The 17,874-nt window shown below is 39.6% G+C and overlaps 1 protein-coding gene across 5 annotated transcripts in view; it reads left to right on the top strand.

Annotated features, from left to right (window-relative positions):
• The window catches only part of ANO10 (anoctamin 10), a 222,680-nt gene that overhangs the window by 124,510 nt on the left and 80,296 nt on the right, over positions 1 to 17,874 (top strand). The gene's annotated exons all lie outside the window — the stretch shown is intronic.

Raw genomic sequence — 17,874 nt, 5'->3', positions numbered from 1 at the left:
GTCTGCACTTGCGTTTCTCTGATGACCAGTGATGTTGAACATCTCAGGTATTTATCTGTGATCACATACTTCCTTTGATGTAGTGACCATGGCAGTGACTATTGAAGCACCTAGTTTTAGTTACAATTTTCATGTTGATGTTTCACAGTGTCGATCTGATTATCTCCTTAAGGTGCGTTTATTTCTTCTTCCTCTTTTTTTTTTTTTTAACCTGGTCCCCCTGTCCCTATGTTATATTAGAAATTAGGTTTAGAGACTTAATTAGATTCAGTCTCTACAGTTTTGTCAAGAACATCTCATAAGTGATATATATGTGAGGGATTAAAAAAATGCACTGGAGCCAATAGAAAGCCACACCTTGATGATATGACCTACTGCATTGTAGCAGCTTCCCCAAAAGTGAGAACAGCTGCAGTAATGGCCTTGACTCTGCAAGAAGACAGCTGGAATCAAGCACAGGTGGACAGGTTGGACCTCATACAGAGGGGATGGATGGTGGGGGGTATGGGTCCAGCCAGGTGTGGGAACTCCCAGATACCCTCTTCTGAAAGTGTCTCTTCTCTCCACAAAGTAGCAAGTAAGGTTGGTGCTGACAGTGAGGACATAGAGGTGTTGGAGGTTTGAAGAGACAGGAGAACGTGTAGAATCAAATTAGGGAGTGGGAGATTGAATGGACCAAGGGAAAGTAGCACATGCCAGGCCCTAAGAGCCCTCTTGAGGACATGAGTTGAACATGGAGGTCACTTAAAGTTGTGTTTCTCCCCCAACCATTGTTGTGACGTATTGTTAATAATTAGAGCAATTTTAATTCATCATGGGCTTTCACTTTTGGGGATTTTATCAAAATGTGAGAGTGTAACATATACAGAAATGTCATCAATAAAACTGGTTACAGTGTAGAATTTTAACCCCCAATATGTTCACACAGGGGTCCTGGACCCCCATCCTCTGCAGGGAAGAGATGTTATGAGGTTTCAAATTAAGAGTGGAAAATCTTGCAAGCAATATTCTATTTCCTAAGCATAGAATTTTGAAATTTTGAAACTATGTGTCCCTAAAATATGAGACATTTAATGGCAAATAAGGGAAAAGTCAGTGTTTTATTTATACTTGATTTCTTTTCTTAGTGTTTCTTTTGAAATTGGATACACTTTTACTGTTAGTTAAACCTGGGATTGAATGTTTGATGTTACTTTAAATAGGTTTGCAACTGGGGGAAAGTGTTTTCTGAATATTTTCTGGGCCATCCCAGCAATGTTATATAAGAGAGAAAATTGTTGTGGGCGCCTGGGTGGCTCAGATGGTTAAGCGTCTGCCTTCGGCTCGGGTCATGATCTCGGGGTCCTGGGATCGAGTCCCACATCGGGCTCCCTGCTCCTTGGGAGCCTGCTTCTCCCTCTGCCTCTCTCTCTCTGTCTCTCATGAATAAATAGATGGAATCTTAAAAAAAAAAAAAAAAAAGAGAAAATTGTTGTAATATTCTTCTAAAAATACTTCAATGGAAAATTATTTTGCAATTAGAATATGTCTGTTTAAAGATGTAATATTTAAAAATTGCAGTTTTGATTTACAGTGTAATTGTTTACATTGACTTTATTTTTAGAGCAGTTTTAGTTGTATAGAAAAATTATATAGAATATACCACATAACCCCAATACCCCCAAATAGTTTCCCTTATTATTAACATCCTGCATTAGTATGGTACATTGGTTACAATTGATGAACCAATACTAATACATTATTATTAACTAAGGTCCACAGTTCACACTAGGTTTCACTCTGTGTTGTACATTCTGTGGACCTTAACAAATGCATAATGCCATGTATCCACTGTTAAAATATCATATGAAATGGTTTTACCATCCTCAAAGATCTCTTATATGTCACCTGTTCATTCCACCCTTCCTCCCACCTCCCAACCCCCTGGTCACCATTGATCTTTTTACTGTCTCTACAGTTTTGCCTTTTCCAGAGTGTCATATAATTAAAGTCTTATAGTATGTAGCCTTTTTAGATTAGATTCTTTCACCTAGTAAAATGCATTTAAAGTTCCTACATGTCTTATCATGGCTTAATAGCTCATTTCTTCTCATCACTGAGTAGTATGCCATTGTAGAGATGTACCGTGGGTTGTTTATTCAGTCGTGTACTGAAGGACATCTCAGTTGCTTCCAATTTTTGGCAATTATGAATAAAGCTGCTATAAACTACTATGTAATTTTTTTTAAAGATTTTATATACTTATTTGACAGAGAGTTAGAGAGCACAGGTAGGCAGAGAGGCAGGCAGAGGGATAGGGAGAAGCAGGCTCCCTGCTGAGCAGGGAGTCCAACACGGGGCTCGATCCCAGGACCCTGGGATCATGACCTGAGCTGAAGGCAGCCGCTTAACCAACTGAGCCATCTAGGCGCCACTACAATGTAATTTTTAAAATACAATTGTAATTGTTGATAGTTTTCTTAAGTTAAATGGTGCTGACATTTGATAGACCATGCTTTGACTGATTACTCACAGTAAGTAGGTCCAAGAATGTTTCCAGATGGCACTAGCCATCATAGAAGCGGGCAGTCAAGCTCCTTGCCTTGTGGAACTTGTAGTCTATCTAGTGAAGAGCTAAGTTACATAAAAAATATATCTAAGGACTTAGATATGTAAACAGACACGTGAACCCTTACGAGAACTTTTAGGTACTTTAGTTTTGTTTTTTGTTTTGTTTTGTTTTTGTTTTTTTTTAAAGATTTTATTTATTTATTTGACAGAGAGAGAGAAACAGCAAGAGAGGGAACACAAGCAGGGGGAGTGGGAGAGAGAGAAGCAGGCTCTCCACCGAGCAGGGAGCCCGATGCGGGGCTCGATCCCAGGACCTCGGGATCATGACCTGAGCCGAAGGCAGACGCTTAAGGACTGAGCCACCCAGGCGCCCCTAGGTACTTTAGTTATTAGAAGATTAAACACTAGGCACTGAACTATGTTTAAGGAATGATCAGAGACCCAAGGCAAGTGGGCTTCCTTAGGAAGGGTTCTAAAGAAGAAGAAGCCTTTGACTGTGGTATCTCTATTTATGATAGTTATATATCTAAAGATAAAAGTCATGGCCCTTGGCACTTTCAGAAACTTTCTAAGTTTTCACTTCTTACAGTACAAGTATTGAAACAATGATCTTAACAAGTCCTGGAACACTATAAAAGAGAATAGTAAAAAGTCCCTCTCTGGGTCATGTGCTGTGAAGTCCTAATCAGTAGGAGATTAAATCAATATAATCCTGAAAGAACTGTCAGGAAGGCAAATCATGAAAAGAAGCCATTTGATATGGGACTGAAAACCCACCTAGAGGTTTAGAGAAGAAATTTTTATACCACCACCACGTCTAACCTATCGAGGTTGCTTGGCTTGAAGTCTGGATACATTCATTCCAGCAGCAAATGTTTGGTTTGATGGATCTTGACAATTGTATCCACCCATGTAACAAACACTACGGAACAATATTTCCCTATCTCCAAAAAGTTCCTCCTCCCTCTCTGCAATTAGTCTCTTCACCATCACAGACCATCACTGAAGTGCTTTCTATCACTATGAATTACAGTTGCCTGTTCTAGAAATGTATATGAATGAAACAACACCGTAATACTGTTTGCATCTGGCTTTTTTATTTAGCATAATGCTTTTGAGATTCATCCATGTCATTGTGTGTAGTGTGGTGTGTTTTTTATATTGCTGAGTAGTATTCCATTATCTGAATATACCACAATTTTCTTACCCATTCACATGCTGATGAACATTTTGGTTGTTCCCATATTTTTACTATTTTGAGTGAAGCTGCAGTGAATGTTCTTATTAATGCTTTTTCATGTACATATATCTTCATTCCCCTTGGGTAAATACCTCAGGATGGATTTGCTGAGTCTAATGGTAAGTATATGTTTAACTGCATAACAACTGTCAAACTGTTTCCAAAGTGTTTCTGACACTTTATGCCTCCACCAGCAAAGGTTGTGAGTTGTACTCCAAATCCATGCCTGTATTTGATATTGTCAGTTTCTTAGTTTTGTTTTGTTTTAGCCATTGTAACAGATGTGTAGTGGTATCTCCTTGTGGTTTTAATTTGCATTTCCTTGGTGACGATTATGTTAGAGCATGTTTTCATATGTTTATTAGCATTTTATATGTCTCCTTTTTGTGAATGTCCTGTTCAGTTATTATGCCCATTTCTTTATTGCATTGTCTTTTTATTAGTGAGTTGTTGAGTGTCCTTTATGTATTCTGTATACAAATCTGTTGTCAAACATAGGCAGATATTTACTCCCAGTTAGTGACTTGCCATTTCATTTACATGTTCTTTTCTGAAAAATCTTTCATTACCCCAAGGTCCTGAAGATTTTCTTCTATGAATTTTCTGGTTTTAGCTTTTATATTTAGATCTATGATGCATTTCAAATTAATTTTTGTATATGGTATGAGATAGAGATTGAAGTTCATTTTTTTTTTTTTTTCCTGTATGGATATCCAGTTGTTACTCTAACCATTTGGTGAAGAAACCCTTTTCCACATATTGATTACTCTGGCATCTTTGTCTGAATTCAATTAATCTTTTATGTATGGCTCAGTTATTTTATTCCGTTTATCTATATATCTATGTCTTTATGTTTTAAAGTTTTAAGTGGTTTTAAGTTTTCATATCAGATATTATTGGTCCCCAACTTTGTTGTTCTTTTTCAAAATTGTTTTACTATTCTGTGTTCTCTACATTTTGACATGAATTTTAGAAATTAGTGGGCTGATTTCTACCAAAAAAAAAAGCTTTGCATTGATTCAGTAGTTCCATTTGGAAACGATTGACTGACATTTTAATAGTATTGAGTATTCTAATCCATGAACATTATGTATCTCTTTATTAGGTTGTCTTTAAAATCTCTTTATAGATTTTGTTGTACAAGATTTACACAGATTTTGTTAAATTCAACCATAAGTATTTTACGTTTCTAGATTCCATTGTAAATTGTACATTTACATCAATTTCCAATTTTAATTACTAGTATATAGCAGGAAAACTTATTTTTATCATGTTCCTGTATCCTGTACCTATGCTAAATTTGCTTATTAGTGATAGTAATTTGTTTTTGTTTTAAATATATTCTTTAGGATTTATTGTGTATGCAACCATGTCATCTGCAAATAAAAACAAATGTTCTTCTTCCTTTACAGTCTGTAGGCCTTATACTTACTTTTCTTGCCTGACTGAACTGAAGGCTAGAACCTCCAGTTCAAGAATGTTGAATAGAAGTAGCAAAAGCATGCTTGCTTTGTTTTTGATTTTAAGGAAAAGCAGTTAGGTTTTCCTCACTGGTGTATTGTTAGCTGTAGTTTATTCCTAGATGCCTTTTTAAGGTTTAGGAAATTTCCCTCTGTTTTCCTGAGTATTTTTATCATGTATGAATATTGAATTTTGTCAGAATTTTCTGTGTGTGATAGGTCATTTTTCTCCTTTATTCTGTTAATGTGTTGAATTACATTTATTAACTTTCTGTTGTAAAACCAAACTTGCATTACCGAGATATATCCCACTTGGGTATGTTTTATTACAAATTGTTAGATTCAATTTCCTAATATTTTGCTAAGGACTTTTATATCTATGCCAGTAAGAGATATTGGTCTGTAATTTTCTTTTCTTGTAATGTCTTTGTCAAGTTTTGGTATCAGAGTAATACTCTCCTTATAAATTTCCTTCCTCTTCCTTTTTTCTGAAAGAGATTATATAGGATTATTTGTGGGGGTTTTTTTTACTGGTATTATTTATTTCTTAAATGTTTGATATAATTTTCCAATAAAACCATCTGAGCCTGAGAAGTTTTAAATTATGAATTTAATGTCTTTAATAGCTATAGGGAGGTATTCACATTTACTATTTCTTTCTGTGTCAGTTTTAGTGATTGGTTCTTTTAAGCAATTTGTCTATTTTATCTAAGTTGTTAGATGTATTGACATAAAGTTATTGATACTACTTTCTCATTATTCTAATTTTTGTAGAATCTTTAATGGTATTCCCTTTCTCATTCCTGATGCTGGTAATTTCTTCTCTTTTTACTCTTAATCTGTTTAGCTAGGGTTTATCAATTTTATTGATATTTTCAAAGAACCAACTTTTGATTTCATTGATTTTCTCTACTGTTTATTTCCTATTTCACTGATCTCTGAATTTTCTTTTAGTATTTTCTTTATACTATTTGGTTTGGTTCTTTTTTCTAGCCCCTCTTAATTCTATTTCATGAAAGACTTCTTAGACTAGATCCCCTAGCTCTTCTATTGAAGTTTTTACCTGGGGAGTCATTTGGTAATTTTCAAGAACTCTTTCTGGTTTTCTGATTTTTCCTTTTTCACAAGTGTCTGTTCTGGCTATGTGAATGCAAGGTTTTCTTAGTTCTCCCTGAAGCGTCCTTTTTATAAAACAAAATAAAAACCTTCTCTCTGTTCTCTGAATTATCTGTTTCCTCTGGCATCCATTTTCTTCTTTTTCACCTGGGGCTATGTATATATATAGTTGTGTGTGTGTGTGTGTGTGTGTGTGTCTTTTTAAGGCTTTTCTCAGATGTCTGGTGATTCTTGGCTCTCTGTTTATATTTGAGGAATAGCCAATAGCATGGCTTGCTCAGGATAGACACAGAGTTTCTGCTTTATGCTGGATGACTGCTGGTGGGCCAGATTATACTGCCTGTCCTTTAGGGCCAGCGCATGGAATGTGTTGCTGAACTCCCCTCCCAAGAAAGTTCATTAATTTCTCTAGCAAAGACCTCTTTTATGTGTGCATATGAGAGTTCTTTGAGCTGTAAGCCATTTGCACACAGGGCTGTGGGGAGGGAATGAGCCCACATAACACTGTTCCCCCATCATGAGAACAGTGTGCAAGTACGGAGCCTTTCCAAGGTTCTTTCGAGTTGGTTGGCTTCTTCCATAGCTGAAGCTCCCACCTCCATCTGGGTTCTAGGCTCAATTTCCTATGCTCAGTTTCATCATCCTATGCTCTTTCATCTGTTTTCAGATTTCCATAAATTTGTAGAAATTTCCCATTTGCTCCTTGTCTCCTTCCCATTTCCTTTGTTGTTATGAAATTGTACCTTTTGTATTTTCTTTGCTTTTCTTTGGATGGTCTCTCCAGATGGTTTTGAGAGATAGATGGGAATCTTATCTTAAACCAATGTACCTCATTCCTTTTTAGCTGCTCTGCATAGTAGTCTATAATGTGCCTGATTTCTACTCCTGTGCTGTGTGCCCCTGGGCAAGTTGTTTAACCTCTGTGTTCCTCCATCTTAAAATAGAGCTTAGTAGTACCTAGAGTTTTTGTGAGGACTAAATGAATTACTGTATATAAAGCCCTTAGAATAATTTATAGCATAAGTAAGACCCGCATAAAGGTTCTTTTTGCTATGCTTGGGTTGTAGTCTAGTTGTTTGTGCACACCCCACAGTTGGCTCTGTGTGTGTTATACCAGTGCTGTGATTGGTGTCCCAGCTTAGTTTCATGTTCTGGGCACGTTGTGAGAGTCTGTCCGCCAAAGGTCAGCAATGCTGAGGGGAAGCCATCATGCATTCTGGATTTTCATAGAGATACCATGTCACTTTCTTACTGTTGTATCCTCCCACCAATGGTGGATATAAGAATTCTGTTTTTCATCTTGTTTCTAATCTGATAGATGAATGCAGTTGGATAATGTACTTCCATCCTTCAGAGAGCTATGGTAATAATTAAATAAACACATTAAATTAGATTTGTATTTAGACTCTCTTATAATCTTGAGGAGCTGAATGAGGCCCCCTAACTCACCAGGGTTGTGCCCATGAAGCAAGGCAGGTAGAGGCTGGGAGGGGCCGACCATGGTGGTGGAAGAGTTAGAGCTCATCCACAGCCTGAAGCACAGGCCCTCCTGTCACGGCTGAGCCTCATCAGCCCCACCAGCCAGGGCTGAGTTTTACCAAGGCACAAAAAGCAACTTTTTGCCTATGACTGTTGGAAGCTGAGCAGAAGCTTCTGACAGCACCAACCTGTGGTGGCAGCCAAGAAGCACCTTCATCAAGAGCCTCCCACTCAGCCGTGTCACCTCCTTGCCCACACGCACCACTCCATGCCCCAGCTTCTCTGCACAAGTCTTCCTCTGTGGTCCACAGGCAAGTACTGCCACGGGCCACTAGAGCCACGTCCCATCACCATCAAGCCTTTTCTCACCCTCAGCCTTGTCGCACATGCCTCCATATGGAAAACTTGCTCCCCTGAGCAAGTTTGTTCTGTTACCCACTGAACTGGGGGATGTTCAGGCTTGTTATTCTCTCCCTTTATTAGGGAAGTGTACGGGGTAGAGAACTGGAGTCTGAAGGCAATCCCAGTCCTTATCACTCAACAGCACTGACTCCTGAAGGGGAGGGGGCCGTGACTACCAACAGAATAGAACAGAAGGCGAAGATGACATGGCAGCAGGAGGTGTGGTAATGGGGATCGGTGGACACAAAGTGGGTCAGGGAAAGAAAGAGGTGCCACACTAGGTAGGGAGTGACATAGCCATTGCTCTTAGAGCCATCCAGTGGCATTGGTGGGCTAGAATTTGCCCACCTTGCACTAAATGTTTCTGCCTCTCTACTCATGACCTAATTCCACACAACTCAGGGGGCTCAGAAACATTGTAGAAACATGGGTTTAGAAGCTCATGGCATACAAGACATTGGTTTAAGTCTAATTGGAGAGTTAATAGTCTGTATTTCCTGCATACTGCTAATTTCATTTGATGTTAATGGGAATTTGTAATCTGTAAGAGAATCCATGTAGAAATGTTTTATGTGTGGAAATATTTTCAGAATATTTTATTGTTACAGTGTGTAAAAGGAGGATGTGGAGGAGTTTTGTGGAGCAAATCAAATTATTTCAGCTTAAACTCAAAAACTTTTCAGGGCTGCATTGTCTTGTGCTAAGACCATCCTTCCAAGAAGGGGGAAACAAGTGTCATGGAAACTTTGTTAAACTTCTCCTTAGAACAGATTTTTCTGAAGTGTGTCTTAGACCTGTAAGAAGATTCACCTGCTGGGTGCTGTATGGATCTTGTTGAACAATAGTCTCCATTGTAAAGGGTTTCTTGACGAGGACTGCGGGATCAGCATTTATAACAGGTCTCCAGGGTTTTAATATTTCTATTTTACAAGTAACAAAGGTCACAAGTAGCACAGTGGGGATATGCTGTTATCTCCCGTTTCATAGGTACTAAGCTGGGAACAAAATGAGGGTTCCTGACCCTTCTTTCTGTGTTCATTCATCCACTGTCTTTGTTAGCAGGAACTCAGTGAAAGTGAGGCAAAGCTTGAGCGATTATTCTAAGATCACACAAAGCTCCCATGGGAGTAGGAAATGGAGGTCGTTGAGTCTTGGTTGATCAGATCCTGAGCCCATTGGGCCCCAGATACACGATGGTACAGCTCTCCCTGTAGCACTGAGCTCCATCACGAGTGGCAGCTTCTCAGAGCACATTAGTTGATGTGATTTCCATCTGGTGCTGATCTCCTTCTTGCAGTCGATTTTATTTGAGAATAGAATTTGTAGTTTAGAGATGGAAAACAGAAAGCATATTGTGAACTAGGAGCCTGTTGGAAACATACATTTATTCTAAAGTGAAACATGAGCACATTTTTGCAATAAGCTCTGCCTGTCAGGGTAAGCTCTGATGTGTGTGGTTAGCATTCAGCTCAGAATTTCGTGTACTAAGTTATTAATCATAGTGTCAAGTTCAATTCTGTAGGAGTCTTCTTATCTACTTTTCTCTCTGAATATTTCAAATTATGATCAAAGCTTTACTCTTTATTAGATTCAGGATTGACTAATTTAGTTTTTGGCAACCGTTATTCTAGATCCTATTAAATGCCGTCCATAAATTGAGATAACGATTGTACCAAAACATGTCAAGTTTATAGAATGGAGATACACTGTTGGGTGATTATCATACTACATTATAGATATCTCTGGAGCAAGATTTACAAGTAACAAATAGTGGAAAGCTTCAAGTATGAAAAATACATACCTACTAACTGCATTTCATTCATAGGAATATTCTACTCCCTTACTCCATGATCACCACTACCTCAGAGACACAGATCAAGTTGACCCTGTGCCTTGATTCATGGTATACAGGCATCTTTGCTTGTATTTTATTTTACTTATTCCCACTTCTGTGGCCCTCCCACCCTGATATCAATGTGCATCTTTCCTTTACACTCATTTATTTAAATTGTATTGTTTTGTGTGTGTTCTTAAATTTACGTGTATAGTTTTGGGCTCTGAGCCTCTAATTATTTTTCACTCATTACTATGTTTATGATGTCTGTGTTGCTGTATATATATATCTTGTTCATTGTTTCATACTGCTGCATAGATTTCCATCTTCTGAATATAGCAGAATTTATTTGTCCATTCTCCTGGTGATGGGCACCTATTCTGCCTCCAAGTCTTTGCTTCTAAAGCCAGTGCTGCATAAGGATGCACAGCCTGATACTTGCTCCCTTGGGCTTACATTGCAGCTCAAGTGGAGAAAATGCCCAGGGTTAGCAGTTGGCTAGCATCTTGCAGGTAAAAATTAGTGCCACCCGTGGAACATGGAACTTTTAGAGCTTTAAAGTATGTACATTTTGTGTAACAGATGACATTCGAAAGTGCCGTTGAGATTACTATTAATTACAAACAGTACTGTCTGAAGTCTATTTTTGTGGCGTCCTTTTCCTTTTCTTCTCATGCCTGTGCAGGTGCCGCTGACTGGTACTCCCTGCCGAGCACCGGGTTCCATGGGAGGGAGCCAGCCTGAGGTATCTGAGGAGTGGACAAAAGTAGCGCATCAGGTTCTATTTAAAGAAATTAATTATTTCGCCATGTAGCAGATATTTAAGTGTTTTTTTATGTTAAATATTCTCTTTGTTTTTCTTCATCTTCATGCATCAGAAATTAAAGTTAACATTTTGTTCTGTTATACTTCGACCTTGCTCTAGATTAGCTGTGCCTGGAGTATATCACTCTACAGTGTAAATACAGCCTCACCTACCAGGATATTATAGCTGTTCTTTATATGTCTTGTTCATCTTTGTGCCCTAAGACCTAGAGTCTGAGCCTGATGCCAAAAAAGAGAAAGAAGGTTTGGGACCAATGTTTGGTTAATTCTGTTGTTATGTTTGGAAATTCTGTAAGCCCAGCTTATTCAGAAACTCAGAAGATCAAACATACAGCCCCACGCAGTTCTGGGAGGGTCTTCACATAGGAAAAGGGCAAGAGAATAATAACCAGCAGGTCAGATGAGTTTAATTCAGCTGGTCTGAAGAAGGATGTGTGGGATGAAAGCTGTCCCGTGGGGCTGGCCCTCTACCTCTGCTGACCAGCCCACATCCACAGTGTGTAGTCCTGGAGGACCTTCGGGCCTGGCTGACCGTCACTCTCTGAGGACCCTTTCTCTGATGCACCTCTTTGTGCATGCTTCCTTGCCATAGCAGCCCACTTCCTTGACCTCTCTCCTGCAGGGCCCTGTCTGACCCCTGACATCGGCCCTCACGCCAAGGTCATGCCCTAACTTTGTCGGTGCATTTGGCACCTGACTGGCCGGAGTTAAAACTCATCACTGGCCTCAGGTGGCCACTTGTGCCGCCTGACAGTCATGTGTGTTTCTTGGCCCGTCCTCTTTCCCACTCTGCTGGATGACCATGGCAAGCCTTCTCACCTCGCAGTCCTCCAGTGCCGCCCTCCCTGCTCCCTCTCTGCTAGTGACCTTCCTTCCCATGCTCCTGCACCTACTCAAGCATCTGACCTTCTCTCCTGTTCCTGCGGGGAACTGCGCCTCTAAGCATGTCCCACGCATGGGCTGGACCCCTTCTGTCACCTCTCAAGCATGTGCTGCCTCTGTCCTCCCTGCCCCCCACCCCCGCATCCCCACTTCCCGTCCCCGTCAGTGGCACACAAACATATGCCCGCGCTTCTCTCCCTTCTTGACCTCACACCTCCCTCCAGTTACTGCCCCACTTCTGTTTAAACAACAATCCTTTAGGAAAAAATGCCCACTCTCGCAGTCTCCAGTTATTCTTCTTACCTTTTCTCTTTACCATCACTCCGCCAAAATGCCATTGCTCAAGGCCACCAATGACCAGCATTGCTGACACCTTCGTCATTCCTCAGGCCTCATCCTACTTGACTCCCTTCTCCTGCAGACACCTTTCTGTTTGACATTCGTCACCTGCTTTTCCTCCTGCCTTTCTGGCCACTCTTCCTTAGTGTTTCTCTCTCCCTCTCTGCTTCTTGCCATCTCCTCCCTCTTCCCTGTGTGTGCATGTGCATGTGCGTGTCTACATGTGCACGTGTGTTTCTGACCCCCTCTGCCCTGTGCGGCTAGGACTGCCTCAGACCCCATCTTTGGACCCATCTCCTGATCTGCATTCATCCCCTTGGTGATCTCTTCTCAGTTACAAGTGCTATTTAAATGCTTTTGAATCTCACATTTTTATTCACAGCTCTGTAAACAAAAGTTCCTGTTTGACTTTTTTATTAGGGTTAAGGGTCTCAAAATTAATATTTCCAAAGATAAGCTCCTAGTGTCCCTGAAGCCACCCTTTCTGCAGACTTTTCTGTCACGGTCAGTGGAAACTTCATCTTTCCAGTGGCTTAGGCCTAAAACCTCAAGTTCCCCAGCTCCCCACTTTCTCCTGTCCTGTCTGTCTGCAGGATAATCCACCTGGCTCCCCCTTCAGAGCCAGAGCGCTTCTCTCACCACGCCCACTGCCCCCCACTGGGCACAAGCCACAGCCATCTCTCATCATCCCCTGGCTGGCCCCTGCTGCTACCCTCCCTCCCTAGTCTAGTCTCAACACAGCAGCCATTGTGGTTTGTTAATCACTTTACCCAGACCATGTTATTCTTCTGCCCAGAAACTTCCAACAGGTTTCCATTCCATGCACTGTAAAGCCTGTGGCCTCACAGTGACCCATGAGACTCCCCCCCCCCCCCCCCGATCCAGCCCCATGTTTACCTCTCTCTCAGTCTCAGTTCCTCCCCTTCATTCACTCCAGTTGAGACATACTGGCCCTCCTCATTCTTTGAACAGCCTTTCAGGCTACTGCCCTTGCTTTTCCCTCTAACGTGCTTTCCCCACCGATGTCAGCATGCCCAGCTTCTTTACCTTCTTTGGGTCTTTGTTCAACGCTCAGCTTCTTGGCAAGGCCTGTCCTAGCTATCCTGTCTGAATTTAGCCCTCCTCCCAATACTTCGTATTCTCTTTTTTGCTTCCTAAGTGATACTTATCAATCTCTGACAGACTGTATGTGTTACTCATATACAGTTTAATTATCTGTCTCCTGCATAAAGCTAAGCTCCAACCAAGCTTTAGTTCAATTGAGATTCCTCAGCACCTCAAACAGTGTCTAGTATGTCGTGGGTGCCCAGGGAGCATTCATGATGAGTGAATGCACATAGCAGTTACTTTCAAAAGAATACCCTGTGTGATACTGGCGTAAGGACAGACTTACAGACTAATAGAATAGAATCGAGAGTCCAGAAATAAACCCCCACGTAGATTTTCAATAAGCGTGCCAGGATAACTCCATAGAGAAACAATACTCTTTTCAACAAATGGGGCTGGGACACCTGGATAGCCACATGTGAAAGAATGAAGTTGGACTCCTACTAACACCAGATATAAAAATTAACTCAAAATGGACCAGAGACCTAAATACAAGTGCAAAAACTACAAAGTTTTTAGAACAAGCATCGACGTAAATCTTCATGCCATTGAGTTAGGCAGTGGTTTCTTAAACATGACCCCCAAGTACAGATAACAAAAGACAAAAATAGATAAGTTGGACATCATAAAAATTTTAAAGGTTTGTGCTTCATAGGACATCATCAAGAAAAGGAAAAGACACGAACAGAAAGGGAGGAAAGTTTTATAAACATATATCTGATAAAGGACTTATATCTAGAATATATAAAGAACTCATTAATAAAAAGACAAATAATTTTAACATGAGCAAAGGATCTAAAGAGACATCTTTTCCAAAGATGAAAAATGGTCAATAAGCACATGTAAAGATGTTCATATCATTAACCATCAGAAAAATACAAATCAAAACCAGAATGAGATACTTCACACTCATAGGAATGTTATAATAAAAAAGCAGATAACACTGGGTGCCTGGTGGCTCAGTCATTAAGCGTCTGCCTTCAGCTCAGGTCATGATCCCAGGGTCCTGGGATCAAGCCCACATCAGGCTCCCTGCTCCGCAGGAAGCCTGCTTCTCCCTCTCCCACTCCCCCTGCTTGTGTTCCCTCTCTTGCTGTGTCTCTCTCTGTCAAATAAATAAATAAAAGATTAAAAAAAAAGATAATAGCAAGTGTTGGCAAGCATGTGGAAAAATTGGAACTCTTATACATTGCTGGTAGGAATGTGAAGTGGTACAGCCACTGTGGAAAACAGTCTAACAATTCCTCAAATATTAAACATAGAGTTAGCATATGATCCATCAATTCTACTCCTGGGTATATACTCAAATGAAAACATATGTCCACACAAAAATTTGTACAATAAAGTTCAGAGCATCATTATTGATTTCCCAAAGGTGGAACCAACACATATGTCCATCACCTGACAAATGGATAAATAAAATGTGGTTTGTTCATCCAATTGGATTTATTAGATAGTAAAAAGAAATGAATTACTGGGGCACCTGGGTGGCTCAGTCGTTAAGCATCTGCCTTCAGCTTGGGTCATGATCCCAGGGTCCTGGAATCCAGCCCCGCATCAGGCTCCCTGCTCCGAGGGAAGCCTACTTCTCCCACTCCCCCTGCTTGTGTTCCCTCTTTCGCTGTTTCTGTCTGTCAAGTAAATAAATAAAATCTTTAAAAAATAAAAGAAATTAATTATTAATACACATTACAACATAGGTGAAAGTTGAAAACATTATGCTAAGTTAAAAGTCAGTCACATATGATTCCATTTATATGAAATGTCCAAAATAAGCAAATCTATAGATATAGAAAGTAGGTTAATGATTGTTTAGATTTAGGGGACATGGGGGATTGGTAAATGATAGCTAAGGAAATCGTTCTGAAATTGACTGTGGTGATGGTTGCACAACCCTGTGAATATATTAAAAGCCATTGAATTATACACTTTAGATGGGTGAATTATAAACCAATGAAGCTATTTTTTAAAAAGGAGAATGCATTTACAAGCCTAGAAAGTGTAAGGGAAGTCTCTTTTAGAATTGCCCTGCAGCCTATTTTATTAGTAATATCTTTAGCTTTTGAGGGTGGATTTGACTTTTAGAACAGGAAAAATAATTTGGTACCAAATCTTGGGAGTTTACTGGGTGGCCAAACTGCATAATAAAATTGGAAATAGAACACCAGTGACAACAAAAAGCCATTTTCACTCACTCACTCTGGCTGTACATCTAAGAGTTCCAAAAATCTTCTGTGATTTTTCCATTACAGTTCTTTAAAATAATTATAGAGCCTCCTGGACTCATTGCTAATGTGAACAACAGCTATATGATTGTATAAGTCCTAGTGTATTTAAAATTCCTCTATATTACTTTATAGTCTCATCCAAGTGCATTTGGATTCCTCAACTACATTGAAGGGTCCTTGCATGGGTTTGTGTTGTACTTCTTTTGTAACCTCTCCCACCCCTCTGCTACCCCATCCTCCATCTCTAACCACCATGCCTAGACAAAGCCATAAGAAAGGTGCTTTAAAATCCTCATTATTTGACTAATTGCTGTCAGAGTTCACTTTCCCTGGGAAGCAGACTCTGATACAGAAGCTAGTGTGGAGGACGTTTATTAGGGACGGCTCTCGAGAATCACCACCTGAAAAGAAGGGTAAGAAGCAGGAAGGAGCAGAGGGAGAAGGTGGGCAGCAGTACAGTCTCAACAGAGACCTCAGCTGATTCCACACTTAAGCTGGGATAATCCTGCATAGTTGTCCCAAGTTGGGACACAGTGGCCAGGCTTTTTTTTTTTTTTTTTTTTAATATTTATTTATTGTTATATGCAACTGATGAATCACTAAATTCTACCTCTGAAACTAATAGTTAACTATTAGTTATTTAATAAAGTATATGTTAATTAAATTGAATTTAAATAAAAAAATTTTTAAAAGATTTATTTATTTGAGAGAGTGCGAACAGAAGGAGGGGCAGAGGGCAAGAGAGAAAATCTCAAGCAGACTCCCTGCTGAGCACGGAACTCCCTCTCAAGACCCTGGGACCATGACCTGAGCCAAAATCAAGAATCAGATGCCTAACTGACTGAGCCACCCAGGTGCCCCTCAGTGGCCAGGCTTTTATTCTTCACCCCTCATAAACTAGTCATTGAATACAGGTTGCCTCAGAGGAAGGGTAGACATTGGTGTGCCTTCCAGCAGCACCCTCAAAACCTGGGGGACTACGTCCTATAGTCCTGATAGGGCATTTAGAAGGCATGTTCCTGCATTCCCTACAATTACTTTATACTCCCAAGTATTACTCCTCTCAAGATTCAACCCCTTAAGCAACTGTTGCTGTGGCAGTAGGCTTAGAGGCCACAATTCAGATGTTATAAATTTGTGCTGGATATACTTTGAAAATAAGGGAAGTTTCTTCCTACCAGATCAGCATTAACTTTAAGATTATATAAGATACTTGCTATCAATACTATTTTATAAAGCCTAAGTAGTAGAAGAGAATGCCTGGACTCACCAAACATCTAGTCCATTCACAGAAGTTCATCTGTGAATACAGTAGAAGCTAAGGAATTTATGACCAACATGCAGTTTTTCAGAACTGTGCCACAGTTTGATAGAAGCACTTTTTTTTTGCATTTTTTTAAATTTTATTATGTTATGTTAGTCACCATACATTACATCATTAGTTTTTGATGTGTATAACACCCAGTGCTCCATTCACTTTTTAACCTACTGCTGTATTATATCACAAAAGATGGCACAAGTGTTCTCGATAATATTTTCTAAAGCACAGGGTCCTTTAATATGGCTTTGGTTCATGTGGGCTTGAATATTATGTTCAGGAATCTTATTTGAAGTTTATCACTTGATTTTTTAAAATGTATCACAAATGACAAAGTTATTGATATAAGATTCCTTTATTATAAGCAGGGAACTCTCTAAGATACCTGATTCTAGTACAGGTGAAAAGCCAGATATGTAATTTTTCACAGCTTCAGGAGTCAGATTTTCTGTATTTTCAGTGGCATTCACAGACGTATAGACAACAATTTGTCTACTTGATTCTAAAAACAATGGTAAAGACTAGTAGAACAAAAGTCGATTGTTTTCCCATCTACCAGCAGTGAAAATTGGAATTTGAAATTTAAAATACAATACCATTTACATTAGCACTCCCCCCCCCAAAAAAAGTTTAAATATTTAGGCATAAGTCTAACAAAATATGTGTAAGATCTTGATAAGGAAAATTATAAAACTCCGATGAAATAAATCAAAGAAAATATAAGTAAATGGAGAAATAGTCCATGTTCATGGATGGCAGTTTCTTACAAAGCTAAACATACTCCTTATCATACAATTTGGCAATTGCCCACCTAGATATTTACCCAACTAAATAAAAAGATGTTAAGATGTCAATTCTTCCCAACTTGATCTATATAGATTCAATGCAGTCTCAATCAAAATTCCAGCAAGCTCTCTTATGGATACCAACAAATTGATTCTACAGTTTATATGGAGAGGCAAAAGACCCAGTATAGCAGACACATACTGAAGAGGAAGAACAAAATCAGAGGACTGACACTACCTAGTTTCAAGACTTACTATAACATTTCAGGAATTAAGACTGTGGTATTGGCAAAAGAATAGAGAAATAGA

The sequence above is a fragment of the Mirounga angustirostris genome, unplaced genomic scaffold (genome assembly GCF_029215605.1).
Source record: "Mirounga angustirostris isolate CCGP_5_RB_7025 unplaced genomic scaffold, mMirAng1.0.hap1 SCAF_1, whole genome shotgun sequence".
Taxonomy (NCBI): Eukaryota; Metazoa; Chordata; class Mammalia; order Carnivora; family Phocidae; genus Mirounga; species Mirounga angustirostris.
This window is presented reverse-complemented; position numbering and strand designations above follow the sequence as displayed.